The 12,312-nt window shown below is 36.9% G+C and overlaps 1 protein-coding gene across 9 annotated transcripts in view; it reads left to right on the top strand.

Annotated features, from left to right (window-relative positions):
- The window catches only part of LOC124308676 (uncharacterized), a 314,483-nt gene that overhangs the window by 175,289 nt on the left and 126,882 nt on the right, over positions 1 to 12,312 (top strand). For 7 of the 9 annotated variants that reach the window (XM_046771610.1, XM_046771616.1, XM_046771609.1 and 4 more), the window contains one exon: positions 3,002 to 3,103. The exons of the other annotated variants lie outside the window; for them this stretch is intronic. The gene's annotated coding sequence lies outside the window, so the exon portion shown is untranslated. The remainder of the gene's footprint in view (positions 1 to 3,001; positions 3,104 to 12,312) is intronic. 9 annotated transcript variants of the gene reach the window in all.

Here is a 12,312-nt window from a genome sequence, read left to right as displayed (position 1 = left end):
ACAATTAAAATAGTCGAAAAAAGATGCGTCCAATTTTCCTTTTCATTTCTAATTTTAGAGGTTATTTGAAATTAATTTTTGTATCGAAAAAATGTATGAATCTAGAAATGTCTCAAATATCGTGGAAATTTTACATGATTTATAAGATTCGCAGCATCGGGGACTATTGAAAGTGTAAGTTTTATGTTTTTAGCAAGTTTTTGTTTATTAAATTGAAAGTTTTTATCAATATATTGATGTATACAAATTGTACTCGTCACCACCGCCATCTTGAATACAAATCGCATTCGTCATTGCCGCTACCTTGAATACAAAACGCATTCGTCATCTCCACCATCTTGAATACAAAACGCATTCATCATCTCCACCATTTTGAATACAAATCGTATTCGTCATTGCCGCCGTCTTGAATACAAATCGCATTCATCATTACCGCCATCTTGAAAACAAATCGCATTCCTCATTGCCGCCATCTTGATTAAAAAATCCATTCGTCATCTCCACCATCCTGAATACAAATCGCATTCATTATCTCCACCATTTTGAATACAAATCGTATTCGTCATTGCCGCCGTCTTGAATAAAAAATCCATTCGTCATTGCCACCATCTTGAATACAAAACGCATTCATCATTACCGCCATCTTTAATACAAATCGCATTCGTCACTGCCGCCATCTTGAATACAAAACGCATTTGTCATTAGCGCCATTTTGAATACAAAACGCATTCATCATCTCGACCATTTTAAATACAAATCGTATTCGTCATCTCCACCATCCTGAATACAAATCGCATTCATCATCTCCACCATTTTGAATACAAATCGCATTCGTCATTACCGCCATCTTGAATACAAAACGCATTCATCATCTCCACCATTTTGAATACAAAACGTATTCATCATCTCCACCATTTTGAATACAAATCGTATTCGTCATTGCCGCCGTCTTGAATAAAAAATCCATTCGTCATTGCCACCATCTTGAATACAAAACGCATTCATCATTACCGCCATCTTTAATACAAATCGCATTCGTCACTGCCGCCATCTTGAATACAAAACGCATTTGTCATTAGCGCCATTTTGAATACAAAACGCATTCATCATCTCGACCATTTTAAATACAAATCGTATTCGTCATCTCCACCATCCTGAATACAAATCGCATTCATCATCTCCACCATTTTGAATACAAATCGCATTCGTCATTACCGCCATCTTGAATACAAAACGCATTCATCATCTCCACCATTTTGAATACAAAACGTATTCATCATCTCCACCATTTTGAATACAAATCGCATTCGTCATTGCCGCCATCTTGAATACAAAACGCATTTGTCATTACCACCATCTTGAATACAAAACGCATTCATCATCTCCACCATTTTGAATACAAATCGCATTCGTCATTACCGCCATCTTGAATACAAAACGCATTCATCATCTCCACCATTTTGAATACAAAACGTATTCATCATCTCCACCATTTTGAATACAAATCGCATTCGTCATTACCGCCATCTTGAATACAAAACGCATTCATCATCTCCACCATTTTGAATACAAAACGTATTCATCATCTCCACCATTTTGAATACAAATCGCATTCGTCATTGCCGCCATCTTGAACACAAAACGCATTTGTCATTACCACCATCTTGAATACAAAACGCATTCATCATCTCCACCATTTTGAATACAAATCGTATTCGTCATTGCCGCTACCTTGAATACAAAACGCATTCATCATCTCCACCATCTTGAAAACAAGTCGCATTCCTCATTGCCGCCATCTTGATTAAAAATCCATTCGTCATTGCCGCCATCTTGAATACAAAACGCATTTGTCATTACCGCCATCTTGAATAAAAAACGCATTCATCATCTCCACCATTTTTAATACAAAACGCATTCATCATCTCCACCATTTTGAATACAAATCGCATTCGTCATTACCGCCATCTTGAATACAAAACGCATTCATCATCTCCACCATTTTGAATACAAAACGTATTCATCATCTCCACCATTTTGAATACAAATCGCATTCGTCATTGCCGCCATCTTGAATACAAAACGCATTTGTCATTACCACCATCTTGAATACAAAACGCATTCATCATCTCCACCATTTTGAATACAAATCGTATTCGTCATTGCCGCCATCTTGAATACAAATCGCATTCATCATTACCGCCATCTTGAAAACAAGTCGCATTCCTCGTTGCCGCCATCTTGAATAAAAAATCCATTCGTCATTGCCGCCATCTTGAATACAAAACGCATTTGTCATTACCGCCATCTAGAATAAAAAACGCATTCATCATCTCCACCATTTTGAATACAAAACGTATTCATCATCTCCACCATTTTGAATACAAATCGCATTCGTCATTGCCGCCATCTTGAATAAAAAATCCATTTGTCACTGCCGCCATCTTGAATACAAAATGCATTCGTCATCTCCGCCGTGTTGAATACGAATTGTACGCGTCATTACCGCCATCTTGCGCCCAATAATTGTGAGCATTTAGTTTATAAAACCTTCTCTCAAACTGTTTAAATCCTCAATTGTTTTACTGGAATTCACTCGGATTTAATTCCATCACACAGCATGGATGTTATCTACCTTTCTTTACAACGAAGATGCACATGATCTTAATCGTGGATGATAATAATAATACCGCTAACAATAAACCCCCATCGTGCTCGAAGCTCGAGGTACAACCGGAGTACAAAGGCAGTGACGCGGACGTTTTGTACACGAGAGAGAGACACACGTGCCGAAGTTATTTCTGCCTGAAACGACGGTTTACGCCCCGTAATCCCCGGGCCGGGTCTTCGCGCTTTTTGTCCTCCACCTTTTATCAACCCGCATTTAGCGGTCGTGTTGGTCGCTCTGACGTTGTCGCTACTGTGCTTATGGGCGTGCTCACCCGGTGAACCTGCAGGTATAATTTACTCAGGCTGCTGGTTATTTTTTGGTAATTTTCAGAAGGACCATCTGATAACGGGCTTATCTTCTATGGATACGGAGGGCCTTCCTTTCGGGTCTACGTAGAACGAGGAGAACCAGAGCCGAGGACTGCAGGGTTCGGTACGTATTATATCTACACTAGGATGGTCCTTAATACGGTTGTTTTTGAATTTTTATGCTCCCAGGGGATTGAACGATTTCAAATTGATAAAAAAAATTTCCATGAAAATTCGACCTTTCCATAACAACTCTAAGGTAATCCGTTTTGTGATCGAAGTATCTTACGGAAACAATATGGGAAAAACTATTTTTCTCAGTGTATATTTTGTCGTAAGAGCGATATAATGTTTCAAAAAATCTGGATTACTGCGTTACTGCTGTTGTCTGAAAAAAAAAAAAAAAAATATACATCATCGTACGAGGCAATCTTGACGAATGGCACACTCTCAAAATCCGACTTTTCTTATTAAGAGGAAGTGCAATTCATCTAGATTGTCTTGTGCGATCATGTGTATTGTTTTGTAAGATGGTAGTACTAATGCCCACTAAAACTTCGGGGATACAGATTTTTTTCAACATTATTACTCTTACAATAAAATGAATATAGATTGCGAGAAAAAAAAAGTTTTTCGCATGTTATTTCCATAAGTTACTTCGATCACAAAGCGGACTACCTTTTAGAGTTGATGTAGAGAGTTCGAATTTTCAGGGAAATTTTTCATTTTTTTATTTTTATCAATTTAAAAGCGCTTAAGCCCCTGTGAGCACAAAAAATCAAAAACAATCCTATTAAGGTCCACTCTAATCTAAACACATGTTCGTCATTGCGAAAGGAAAGGATAAACGATAAAGGATAAAGGATTACGAGGATAAACTTAACATAGGAAGCAGTTGCAGCTTTCGAACGATAATTATGAGAGGAAAGTTGTATTCAGTTTTTTCTTTCCTCATTCGAGTATCCGTTTTAACTGGATTTATTATTTCTTACAATAAGGTTTAGACCGTTTCAAAGTCCATGTTTTGCTAAATTATTACTTCAGCAAACTGTATTTCTCGTACGACCATTTTAAAAGATGAATCTACGGAACTTTTTATTCCTCCTTTGCAGATTATCTTGAGGCAGACTTAATTTATTTTAATTTAACTGATGGAAAGTTATAACAATAAAAAATGTTGCCTCTAGACAGTTAAATGAGAAAGTAACAAGTCATATTCAAAAATATTGCAATCAGCTTTAAAAACTCAGCGATCATTTCACATTTAGTTCAAGGAGGATAAATACTCTATTATATATATATATATAAGAATAGTCTATTACGAAGCCGTTTGGACTAAAAAAAATAAGGTCCTCGATGTTAATTTATTTCAGGCATATAATTTATGACACAGAGTTTTACCACTTCAGTTGTATAAACAAACGAATTTTTTAAAATACAGTTTTCTGATCTTTGTTTCTTACTTATTTTGCAACATTGATCAAAGAGAGTCTTTTTTTCAATAACCTCGAAATTTTGGACTTTGATTCTGGTAATTTTTTACCATAGATTACTCCAGTAAATGCATTCAACTATTCAATCTGAAGATTCCCCATTATTTGGTGTAGAAAAGAATACTTTTCCGCACTACTACACCAGGTTTAAAACCTATTCTAATTCAAACGAACCATAACATCATAGTTCTTTAACCTAGGAAACATTTTCGTCGGATTTGTTTCAAAGCCAGCTACGATGTGATCTTAATAATCTGAAAGTTTTCAAACAATCCATCTAACGTGATCTCGACCTCGCCTTGTTAGAATTATTAAGAAGGTTGTTCTTCCTTTCAAAACCCAAAAAGTTATGTCTGAAACATATTTCTATGAGACCTTTTTTTCCCAAGATACTTGGCATTCCATTTGAAACAGGACATTCCGTATGAAGGAAATTTTCAGGACCGCTGCTTTTCGTCAGCCCCAACCTCTTTTTTTTTCGTGGAACGAATTCATGCGAAACTGACCCGCACCTTTTTCCTTGATGCTTGAGGCCATTCCTTGCTATCTTACAAATTGGAGCATCAATTTGACCTTTAGAATTGTCCTGACAAGGTTTCATTCCACCTCACGTTGTAGATTGCAGTGTCCTCCAATGTCGGCGATATTACCCGATTTTGAGAAAGCAAACATTCGTTGCTACAACACAGTTCTGCTCTTAGCCCATTTGCGGTAACTTTTATCCTGATGGAGCCAATAATTTTTACCTTGGGTCATATTGGATCGAACTGACAAGCTGAGGTCGCACAATCGACCGATTTCAACGAAACTTTTTCCACACGTATCTTATAGTATGATATGAAGAGACCTCGTCATCTATTGGTGTGAAAAAACCTACCGAAAATTTGTACAGTCTGCTGAGTTCAATTTTTGAATTCCTTTGGCAATTAAATATTGGAATAGTTCAATCGTTTCACCCAAACTTAGGATATTCTTAGTGCAATCTTCTCATAGAGACAACATACCAATAAGCTTTTCAAGCGACGCCTACTTCCGGTTTCGGAATGGCGAACGTTGAAATTTTTTATAAAATTCCTACATCTTCTATGCTCTTCGAGATAATTCGTCGTACTTTAGCGCACAACTTTATGCTATTGGAATTTAGATTTGCAGGAATGTTCTCGTTATTTCGATTACATGGATCAGTGAAGAAGTTTTTTATCAGAAGGATTCCAGACGGTTTCGCTGAACTGATTTTACTCAAAATTGGAATGGTAACTCGCACAAAACAGCGAAGCTTTTCGGCCAAACCGCTTCTTCAAGTGACTGTAACGATGAGTGTACAATAAGAGTTTCAACTCGTTTATACCGTAATTAATTATTCCAAACCTTCCAAACATTCCAAACATGCATTCTGCATTCTTCTTTGTTATTGTGGGTATATTTGTCATTCCAAATGAAGCTTACGACAACGCTATTCTATCACCTAAATCAACAACTCAGTACCTACAAAGTGTTACTTTCAATTCTGCATGGACATTTGTCTTGAGAATAAATAAATATTCCCAATCCCAGCAAGAGTCTGAAATCCTATATATTATTTCGTATCTCGTTTCTCACATAAAGTAGGGAGGATTTTTATTCCAATTCAATCAGTTTCGATGAAATAAAGGATCAGGCTCCGATCGACACTGCGGAGGTAATCTGATTTTGCTAACTGGATACGTGAGAAGCGCTGATCATGGAAACCTGCTGCTGTTGCTAGGCGCGTGAAATCTTTATCACGGTTGATACGCAGCGAGAGTTGGAATTTTCTGGATTTCAAGTTGAAAGTAATACGGAGCGACTGTTATGTGGGTCACTCGTAATGAGCGGAATTCTGATTGTTTCGAACTCGGTTGGTAGGTACGCGTAACACATAAACCCGCGAACGAGTTTTCTAGTGCGCATAATTTTGCACGGCAAGAATCGGAATTCCGAAACTGCGGCAACTTCATTTTTTTAAAGAAGATGGTCCTCCTCTTCTCGCTTGGCTTTTAAACAGGTTGATCAACAAAAAATTGATAATGTTTACGAATTTTATCACGAGACGGTTGTATATTGAATATTCAGCAAATATAATTGTATTCCTAAGCTACGAAGAACTTTTGAAAAATATGAAACCGGCATATACTGGAATAATAAAGAAAAGCTTGGATATCGATGGTTGCTTTCAGATCGCTTTAAAGTAGTTGAAATTCGTGTAACATAGTTCGATGTCACTTTACGATGACTCGTTTCGTTCAGGAGACCACTGTCTACAAAGTCACTGCAGCACATTTCTTTTTTCTACTTGTCAATTCCATACATGGCCGTTTTTTGATCATAATCAATGTCGGTGCAGTGTTGTAAAAGTGAATGTTCAAAGATATTAACATGATTAAAAGGAATGTGTAAGTAAATTTCTTGGAAACAGTCTTTTGAATAAAATAAGGCACTAAAGAGTAACCTCAAAGATTTTCAAAAATCTTGAAACAAACCATTGATATCCAAATCTTTAATTATAATTCCAGTATTTTCTAGCAGTGTTTTTTCAAAGCGATCTTCGTAGGTCAGGAACACAAAAATCTCATTTATAGCAATGTACGACTGTCTTATAATAGAATAATTAAACAGTATCGATTTTTCCCAACCAACCAACCTTTTGAAGTAAGCTCTGAAATAACTGCTACTGATTCTTGAAAAAGCGTAAATAACCAACGATTATGCGGCTGGGGGGTAGTCATTTTATCATCATTTAAAGCTTTGGAATTTGAAAAATTGTCCACGATTACTCAACTTTGTGCTTAGTTCACCCGAAACGTTTTTAAACATTTTTTACACCGTAACTTTGGAATCTTCAGTCCGATTTTTATAAAATTTCATACACATTTTTCACAAATACTTCGTTTGCTCTTGAACTAACAGAATTCACGCCTGAACTAAGATTCGTAACCATGCCCCGGTATTATCCAACTGATTAATATATCAAGTTTCTCACTGTTTTAGGAATCAAAAAATCGCCTTCCATGACAAGGCGTTCATGCCTTTCACCTTGTTACACGTATAGAACAATTTTCCCAAAACTTTGGCGATAGATATTGAGTGATAATATTCGCTTCTGCAAACTTCTCCGACGAAATATAATCTCGTAATTTACAGAAGGTTCAATGCTCAATTGTAAAAGATTATTAATTATCCCTAAAGTTTTCCAAAACTCTGTGATTAATCGCGTTCGGTTGAATTAATGCTTCGTCCTTGGCCGCAGGTAGACGCTTCACTCAAAGTTACAAATGCAGTGAGTTTTTGTAACACCTTATCTTGAAGTTGAAAGGTAAATTAAACTCGGCCCCCAATATTTCAATCATCATTATGTATATATTTTGTTCGACCGAAACCGATAACCACAGAATTTTCATTCAATTTTCAAACATTGCGTTCTTAGTTCGAAAACTTCCTCGTATAACGATCGTTTGTTTGTTAATAAGCTGAAAAGTATGCCAGGTATCCAGTCTGCGGTCTGTGAGAACCATTATTTCTTGTCCAAGTAGTATCGTCAATAAAATAAAGATATTCAACGGCTTTATTGCGATGAACATGAAGTTGAACCTTCTGATAGAAGTTTCAATCTCTGGCGAAGAATATTGTACAGATTTCAAAATGTACAAACAATTTTCGTCAAATATATCATATGAGTCTAGGGGTTAAAGTAGAACGAGCTTGAAATGTTTTTAACGTTTAAACAGTCGTGGATTTTTAAGAAAAATTATCACCCACTTCGCAACCTTATTATAATGTATGAAATTCGTTGAAGCGTGATGAAGAAGACCATACCGATACATTAGAAATGCAACTCTATCCGTCACAGTAATTCTCAAGTTGTGAAATAATGATTTTTATCCATTGGATATTGTTAAGTCGAAGTTACTAACTTCAACCCTGTAATACAGTCTGGATATAATACCTACACTATCAGGTTTTGATGTATTCTGTTTTAAGATTATAAATAATGCAACAGCCCCGCGTATATATGCTACTGTGAACAAGAGTATATCCGACTATATTAGATCATAGTACAACCTGGCATCGTCTAATATATATGCATGTAAGCTTACGGTATGCTCCACGTGAATATAAATGGGCGATGATGTAGTTTGCGGACAACAGAAATATCGATCATCCCCCTGCGAGACGAGGATTAGGGATTTTTCAGATGTATAGACTCGATCGATATGACTCAGTCGATAAAAGTCATGACGAGTCAATTGATAACAGTCATGACGACTCGGTCGATAACAGTCATGACGACTCGGTCGATAACAGTCATGACGACTCAGTCGATAATAGTCATGACGGCTCGGTCGATAACGGTCATGACGACTCTTTCGGTAAATAATTCCGATTGGCTGGTCAGACGAAGCATAAACAGTTACGGAAAGTGGGCGAAAATAATGTACAATCGAAAATGATTTGGTAGCATACTCTGTCCTGCTAACCAAGGACTTGAAAAAGTGTGTTCCGCTTGTTCAGTGAGTTAATGTCTCGTAAAATATAAATCCCGCGGGTCAAGGAGCGCGAAAAAACGATTTTAAAGCCTGCCACCCATGTATCAGGGGAATAAATTTGACGTAATATTAAAAATAAGAGCCAAGTATACCGCCTATTACGGTGAATTTATTGAGTCAGTTTTTGAGAAAGCTTGCAATCATTATTTTTTATTCAATTTTGTCTGTTTTTGATATTTAAAAACATCCTCTCACAAGTATAATGAGCTTTCGGTTCAGGTATTCTGTGAAAAAAAATGTATTCGCTGCATGGAAAATTAAGACTGGTGAATTATTCGAGGACGTAGAACAAAATTCTTGGGACATCATTCATTATTCGAGATAAAAAATGCAGACGAAGTAGGAGGACGGTATAAAGTGGGTAACCAATTGGAGTTGCGGCACACTTTAGAGATTCTTGATATCTGTGAAAAAAAGGATTCAACGGGCCTGATGAAATGTATTCAAATACACCGACATCAGAGAATAACCTGAAGCCGATACGTACCGGAGTACCGGAGTAGCATCAGAATTCTTCCAACGTTGGAAAAGTTGGACTGCAATTTCCGGTGGCGAGTAGAAATTATCATCTTGGGTAACGTTTGCGGAGTTGGCAACAAGGATAGAAGTAAAACGGTGGCAAAGAGAAGTGTTTCTTTTTTTTTTTTTTTTAATACTCTTTCGTTTCTCCTCCTTTCCTGGAATATTCATATTCAAAGTTACCCAGTTGGGTAGGAGAAATTTCGTAACTTTCATTTCAAGAAGACCCCCGTTTACCGCAAAGAAACTGGCCAAAGTTTGCTTCGTTTACGAAGACCGAAAGTGTGCCTCTGTTAGGTAGGAAAGGTACGGCGAAAGGCGCGAGGCGACACCCTTCAAAGTTTCAACTCTTTGAGTCCAATCTATACAGTATTAAATCCACGTTGCATTTCTCTTTACAATTGCCCGCCGTAAAGCGGCGCTAATTAAACCTGGGCCAAATGATTAATGCGTTAAACTTTTGTCTCTATGATTTTCGCTGTACGTTCTTCTCTCCTTTGTATTATAAAAGCGTGTGCATTTATGGGCAAAATTTTTAATCACTTCAATAAAAATCACATATCGCGAAATATGACTTTTTATTGAGAAGAAAACACGATACAAATTTCATTTGTAATTTGTAATTGATGGTACGTAGTGTACAAATTACAATTATATTTTGTGTTGCGGGAAAAATTAATTAACAACTGGGCACAGCGGTATGCTGGCAGTGGCGCGAAACGAAATGAAAACTTCTATTTTTATTCTGTTATTGAGCTGATGCAAAATACAAATTACGTTTGTAATAATACAACTCTGGAAAATGGAATTTGTATTCTATTTTGACGTAACAGCAACATACATATGTAATCTGTAGTTTATTACCCCTTGATTACAAAATACAAATAAAATTTACATTTCGTTTCACCATTATTAATAAATACAAATGTAATATGTGATTCATGGCGTCCCAATCACAAATTACAAATTTAATTGTATTCTATTACGCTATCATTGTAAATGTAATTAATGTTTCGTTTCATTATTATTAAAAAATACAAACGTAATATGTGATTTATCTCGTCCCTATCACAAATTACAAATTAAATTGTATTTGATTAAACTCTCGTTTCAAATGTAATTTACATTTCACTTCGCCATTATTAGAAAATACAAATGTAATATGTGATTTATCTCGTCCCTATCACAAATTACAAATTTAATTGTATTTTATTAAACTCTCGTTTCAAATGTAATTTACATTTCATTCCGGCATTATTAAAAAATACGAACAAAATTTGTGGCTTATCTCGCCCTAATCGAGAAATAGAAATGTAATTTGTATTCCATTACACTCTCATTACAAAATGCAAATGTAATTCGTCAATTACTTCGCCCCAATTACAATTAAAATTCAATTTGTAATTCGTTTTCGCTAACAACATATTTAGCGGTGTAGGATGAATTACGTATTGTAATTAGGCGATGTCCAATACCGATTCCGGGCTTGAATACCTGTTACCAATGAATTACGCAGCCGACGTAAGCTTTGCTCGTATCATTTTGCATCCGGAGTTTGCATTGTGCTTTTACCCCGATTGTATACGGGCACATATCCGTTGCGGCAGGCATACTTATCCGGATAAAAGCGAACTCTGTTAAATTGTATTCGTTTTGAAATTGGCCTCCGCCATCTTAACTTCTACAGGAACTTTCAGTCCGTATACCCTTCGTTGCTCCCTGGGGGGTCGACTTTGTTATACTATTATTGTGCAGAATCGTGGCGCGAGTTGGTTTGCTTTTGTCTGCAGTCTGTATTTGCGCCTCTGTGTATATGTACGTGGATACACTTTTGCGTGCTTACATATGCGAAGGTACTCCGCGCATACATTTCCACGTAAAGATAACGCGCCGCTTGCATTATATAAACTCACAATCAAAGCGCGGCAGAATCGCAAGTCCTCTGATAGCGAAATTACCCCCCCCCCCCCCCCCCCCCCAGATTAATTACGCTGTATCAAGCTCTGTAACCGGGCTACGAATACTTGCAATAACTTCAGCCGTGTTCGCGCAAGCAGCCCGTGACAGCAAATCTGTCGTGGCGAAATAGTCGCGAGTAATCAGTGCGGTGATTACTTGCACGGCTTAGGCGAAGAGTTTCGACGATAAATTAACACCATCGGATGTGTCGATAATTGACTGCAGAGTTTTGGTTTTGAGGAGCTTTAGAACGAATTCACAAATTTTGATTCCGATCAACAAATTTCACAACATTTTTTTTTTTTCACACTTCGAAAATTTTACATGCTTTTTTTTTTTATTTACGCACTAATTTTGCACCACACTTTGCAGCGTAGATTTTCTCTGAAAAATTTCATGGAATGTCTATTACTTTCAAAGATGCGGCGAGTTGGAAATAAACTTAACGTGAACGGTTTTTAACGGGGAAAGAAATACGAGACACATTTGCCATGATGAGTTTCCGTGATTAGGTGAAACGCGATGAAATTCCCTAGCGTAAAGTCGTCGTAACCAGACCTCACCCGTTAGTCGGCTCGCAGGTAATCAACTTACGGTCCTTAATATCAATTCTTCGAGGAAAACAAGTCGAGGCGCGCATTTTCTGCGATAAACATTATTTAGCATAAAGCTCCTCTATATTTGCACTGCAGCTTATGGAGCTGCACGTTTACCGGAGTCTCTGTCGGTACTCACAATCAGTAAAATTGAACGATACAAATATGAGGAAAAGCGAGAACGCAATCTCGTGCAATGCGCGA

This window comes from Neodiprion virginianus, chromosome 7, assembly GCF_021901495.1.
Source record: "Neodiprion virginianus isolate iyNeoVirg1 chromosome 7, iyNeoVirg1.1, whole genome shotgun sequence".
NCBI classification, from domain to species: Eukaryota; Metazoa; Arthropoda; class Insecta; order Hymenoptera; family Diprionidae; genus Neodiprion; species Neodiprion virginianus.
The sequence above is the reverse complement of the archived record's forward strand: the minus strand, read 5'-3'. Positions and strand labels throughout refer to the sequence as shown.